This window comes from Vicia villosa, linkage group LG4, assembly GCF_029867415.1.
Source record: "Vicia villosa cultivar HV-30 ecotype Madison, WI linkage group LG4, Vvil1.0, whole genome shotgun sequence".
NCBI classification, from domain to species: domain Eukaryota; kingdom Viridiplantae; phylum Streptophyta; class Magnoliopsida; order Fabales; family Fabaceae; genus Vicia; species Vicia villosa.
This window is the reverse complement of record NC_081183.1, coordinates 102,132,005-102,138,060: the sequence shown is the minus strand read 5'-3', so window position 1 is coordinate 102,138,060 and position 6,056 is coordinate 102,132,005.

Here is a 6,056-nt window from a genome sequence, read left to right as displayed (position 1 = left end):
TGTGCGTGCCGGTAGTATCCGATAGAAGATTGAAAACTCTGGGAACCTTTGTAGAACCCGTTCGGCAGGTACAAAATTCCCTAGTACATACCTTTGTGGGTGGTTCTTAACTTTGACTCCATGCTCGTGACGTCGAACCTTTGAACTTTGTCCGTGCGGCCATGTGTGATCTTGATTGTGATTAATGCATAAACCATGCATCCATACATTCATTTGAATTCCTTGAAAATCAAATAAATAAAAAGCAACAACCATTGCATCATTTGCATACATACATCCAGGTTGTCCAGAAAACTTATCCTTGTCTGTCTCCATCTTCAGAGTTTGTCTGTCTACTGTCAAGCTGATTCCTCGACACATTGAACTAGAAGCATGTATCTGAAAAGTATGGAAGAACTTCAACTAGACCAAGAGTTTCTAAGAGCAGAGGTCAGCGAGTTGAAAATTCAGATGAATTAAATTATGGAAATCCTGCAAGTCTTGTTGAAGAAAGAATGCAACATTCCTCCGATTTTCCTAAAGCCAAGTGTTTCAGACAAGATAGCTCATCTTGGTTGGTGATTAGTCACTAGGCCTTGTTTCTGTACTGTTTGTATTTCCTTTATTGTGCTGTTTACTTTTAGACTTTGTTTGTTTCTGAATGGTGATTTTAATGAAATGAGCATTGCATATTTTGAATTCATTCACATCTGCTATATCTATGTCTATGCTTTCTTTTACAAAACTTTTTCTTCCATTTTCTTTCTCTATCAAACTTGTGTTTTATACAAAGATTGGAGGGAGGATGATGACAACGAAATACCCAAGTTGTTGATTTGTATGCTTTCAAATAAAACTTTGTTGATGATGTACAGGCATTGTTTCAATTCCCAAACACTGGAGAGATAAGGAAGTTAATCCCTTGTCAACCCCTCTGAGCCTTCGAAGTTGGTGTTTCTTTCTGTACGAAAAACCCGCATTTTTAACCTGGGGCAGGGTAGTTCTCAGTTAATTTGGCTGTGCATTCTATTTTAAGAGAATCATTCAGTACACCTTTCAACAAAGGTTTCAATTACAAGCGTTCCTCCGCATACATCAAAGAAATGTTGGAGATGCCAATCAAAAGCCAATGGTGGTTCATCAATCATTAAGCAAGGCAGTCACTATCTTTCAAAAAAAAATGAAAAAACATATATACAAAGATAAGCCTGCTAAGTCAAAACCATAAAATGACTTAGGCAAAAAATAAAGGCATCCCGCTGACTGTAAGTGCAAAAATAAACAGTTCAGGCAAAAGTTAGGGATATCAAAAGAAAAAGATGAAAAAAGAGAAGTCAATAAATTCCTCAAGCAACAAAATGTTGTGACAACAAAAAGGAAGAAGTGACTGCAATCTCAAAAGTTCTCTTTGCTTGTGAACTATCATCATTATCAAAGGTGCAATTCCACAAGCCTCTTGGAACCTGAATGCATAAGTTGAATTAACTGAGTTGTAGGACTGGAGATCATCACGAAGGGGGTGGGAACAATCAAATTTTGAGCCTTATATCCTTTGTTTCTTAAACCGTGAACCAGGCCACATTACAACCTTTAAAAGACCTAATTGAAGCAAGGTTTATTTTGAAAGCATACTACAACAAGGTTGCGTAAGCTGACTCCCATGAGATTTTCCAATCATTTGTTTTGATACCATGCCTTTGCTTTATCTTTCACTTTAAATGTCTTAATCTTTATGTTTTGACCAGTGATTACATTTGCTTTACATCAATAACATCATTCCGATAATGATTTTGATTTCAAAAATATTCTTTGAGCATTGCATTAAAATTACCATTCTTGAATGAACATTTTATTTGCAAGTAAGCACTCATTTTTCAGGAAGTTCAAACAGTCGAGAAACTTGATCAGTGATCCTATCAGGGGCACGTTACTTCAAGATCCTGTTATTCAGATGTTCAGTCAAGATTTGTTGATCAGAATATCCTTTCAAGACTTATACTGGGGCAAGCCATCCCAGCATGCATTTCAAGAATTGAAGCCATGATCAATTCATCCCTAGTACAGTTCAAGTGAAGCCATGATCAATTAACTTACAACAATTAGTGAATCAGGGGCAATCTTCTTCAGCAATCCCTAAGCAGTTTTATCAGCCCTTCTCAAAGGATCATCGTTTTAATACAGTTACCGGTGTAATAGAAGTGTGTTTAAGCATCTTCTTCCCAAGCAGAATTGGCAGAGTTCCCGTGTTGAGGAATCGAGTTCCTATCGTGCCTCACAAAAGAGTCTCTCTCAGTTGTAACAAACAATTGCATTGCATTGATCATTCATCATGCATAGAAAAATTCAACATCATGCATTGAAACAAATTTCATACTCATTTGCATTTTTCGAGGTCCTGTTGCTATCAACATCTTCACCTTGAGATCAAAACAGATACTTGTTTGTCTTATCTGTCTATTGTTGTTCCTTGATGTATCCTTTCTTCATTCAGTGCCATTCCTGGATGTTATGATTTCTCTCTCTTCTTTTAGTGTTATTCCTGAAAGATTTACACCATGTTTTATCTTGGTTTCCCTTCAATCATGTTTTATCTTGATTGCCTCTGATCATGCTTTATCCTGATCGCCTACACCATGTTTTATCTTGGTTCCCTTCAATCATGTTTTATCTTGATTGTCTCTAATCATGCTTTATCCTGATCGCTTTCGACCATGTTTTATCTTGGTTATCTAATCATGTTTTACCTTGATTGTCATTTGGTATTTTTCAATCATGTTTTACCTTGATTGTCATTTGATGTTATCTAATCATGTTTTACCTTGATTATCCCTTAATGACATCCAATCATGTTTTACCTTGATGGACCTGTGATGGTTATCTAATCATGTTTTACCTTGATTGTCCGTTGATGATTATCCAATCATGTTTTACCTTGATTATCCTTTGACGATATCCAATCATGTTTTACCTTGGTTGTCATTTGATGTTGTCCAATCATGTTTTACCTTGATATTCATTTGATATAGCCACATTCATGTAAGCCTCAGATATTCTCTTCTCGAAGTTCAATCATGTTTTATCTTGAAAGCTTCTGTTGACTGTCTCTTTCTCCTGTGAAATCCAAGTTTTATTCCTGGATGACATATACTTTTTCCCAATGGAGTCCTTTCTTATCTCCCCAGTGGTGTTATACTCCTCTCTATTCCATAATCATACTTGATGCATCCATTAGCATCGCATCATACCTTAGGTTCAAAAATTGTGTGTTTTATATTTAAGTCTCTTCAATTACGTCGAGCTGAGGATTTTAACCCTCACATCTCCGGATAGAAGAAACTTAAATAGGGGCATCTGTCATACCCCAATTTTTGACCCTAAGATCATGCCTCATTTGCATATCAATCATCAATCAAGAGTTTCATTTTAAAGCTCTGCTCTCGGTGTTATGCTCACTTCATCTGTAAGAGGGATCATTAAACACCAATGTTTTTCTACTTGTCTATGTTTTACTAACCAAAATACCAAAAATATTGCCTTGTGCTTTTGTATGTTTGTGTTTTGTAGGTATCAAGTCAAACTACCCATCAAAAGGAGCATTTTTCAACAATTGCACTGTGCAAATCGATTTGCATAAGGTGTAAATCGATTTACACAATTGATTTTGCCCAGATTTTGCTTCTGCCATCAGTACAAATCGATTTGCATAATGTGCAAATCGATTTACATAACTGTTTTTTCCCCAGATTTTGCCTTTTTCAGCTATGTAAATAGATTTGCATAAAGTGTAAATCGATTGCACCAGCACGAATTTGAAAAAATGAAGGCAAAATTCAGCTTTTGAAAGTGTTGACATCATTTGCAAGCATGGGAAGCATGACTTAGTTCTCACATTGGATTTCCTACATCATTTTATCATGAGCCCTCATGTGATTGCATCAAGACCATTGGATTTCATTTTTGGCTCCAAAACCTTTCTCCAAGCCTAATTCTATTTTCCAATCCTAACTCCAAGCCACAAAAATTCCCAAGCCTAGCTCCTATAAATTGAGGCATTCCCCTCTTCATTTTTCAAGCTTTGATAGCCAAGAAACTTATTGCAAATTCTCTCCTCACCTCTTCCAAACCCATCACTCAAAGCTCTTTTTCTTCCACACAAATTAGGGAGTCACATCTTGAACCTCACTAATTTAGAGCTAAACCTCAACATAAACACTACTTTTCTTCATCAATTGTGATAGATCAAGGCTTGTGGTTGTGTGTTCTTGAAGAAGATTCAAAGTTTGTGAAAGATTTGGTAAAATTCTAGATCCAATCCATAATTCAAGATGTGATCCTTTGTTGTTTATGCTTGATGCACCTTTGGTGCTATATTGATGAGATTTGCTTGCTTACTTGATACATTTTCGTGCACAAATTGATCCAAGATCACAAGGTGTTTGGTTTTATGTTTAAACAAGTTTTCTTCTCTTTATTTGCTTTTTTTTGAAAACTGTGTTGTGCAAATCGATTTACATCTTGTGCAAATCGATTTACACAACTGAAAACTGCGCAGATTTTGAAAACAGAGTTGTGCAAATCGATTTACACTCTGTGCAAATCGATTTACACTGGGCAGAATGCTGATTTTTGTGGTTTTTGACTTGTTTTTGGTTCTAACTCATCTTCTACTCCTTTCTTTTGATATTTTATTTGAATCACAAATTAGAGGCCTAATTTCTCTCTAATTTCAATGGACTTAGGGCGTCGATAGGATGAGAATCCAAATCCGCAAAATTAAGTGATTGAAATTATGGATGAAAGGAGCTTTTAATGTGGTTCCATCTTTTACTTCTTTTTATTTTGGTCGATGAAAGTCTTAATGCCTTGAGAATTCTTATGGATTCTTGGTGAAGACTAGATCACTCACCATTTTTTCTTTTCGTGCGGTATTGCTTTCGGAAAACGATCTACATATCGTTCTTCTCGCATGCATTAGCACATAAAGTTTTGACCGGCCTCGTTGTAGGGTGATTTCTACATAAATCACTTGGCGATCTGCTTAACATAGCGCAATATTTCGTGTCCCGAATAAAAAAGATCAAATATGGAAGAGAATTGTATGCGGTTGATTTAAGACTTGTGGAGGTTTTTATCGTGTAGTCGCTATGATTTTATCAAGCTTCTGATAAACCCCATTGAATTTAAATCCGAGTACATCATTCACTCACCATCGATCTCCTACTAATTTTGATAACATACTTGACAAGTTTCAAGATGGTTATCTTTAACATTTAACAACTAACTTTAATTTCCGCACCTTTACTATACCGCTCTTTATATTACCGCTCTTTATATTTCTCGCTTTATCGCTTTATTTTATCATTTCATCATATTTACTTTCCGCCATTTTTTCTTTGTCCACTTGGACATATGTTTATGTTTCCGTTATTTTTATTTTGTCCACTTGGACCATACTTTACTTTTTTGCTAAAACACTAATAAATAACCAAAATCTAAAAAATACATAAGGTTCTCTTTGGACTATCGGTTACTATCCCTAGCAATTTGGAGATTCGGACTTATGGACCTAGTACCTCTGGACTCATTCTATTACTATCCTGTGATTGTTCTGTCTGTCTGGCATTGTTCTGTTGTATGTTTATGTGTGCAGGTATTTCCTTGAAAGCCCTTGATGGTTAATTCCAAGGCATTGAAATAAGGATTTTACCCAAAAACAGCCGTTACTCTGCCCGATTTTCGTCAGAATCTTTAATGTGCTTAATACAAAGTGGTGCTAAGACAATAAGTTCATCTGGATCCCCAAATGTTAATGTGTTGGTATTGATAAATCCAAAGGATGGGAAAACTACCTTGACTCTTAATGTCAAGTGTTGGCTTCTTATTTGGTTAGACCGTTTCTTTCCTTAGCTTTTATTTTATGCACTAGGTTAGCCTCTTCATCTCCTCCCATTCTTAAATTTTCAAAATCTTCTCCCTTTTTCCAAAATATTCTTATGTTTGCAATCTTTTCAAAACCTTTTTCTTAAAAATATCTTTCGCCCTTAGTGGCTTTTCTTCAAAAGTTTAGACACCGTTAA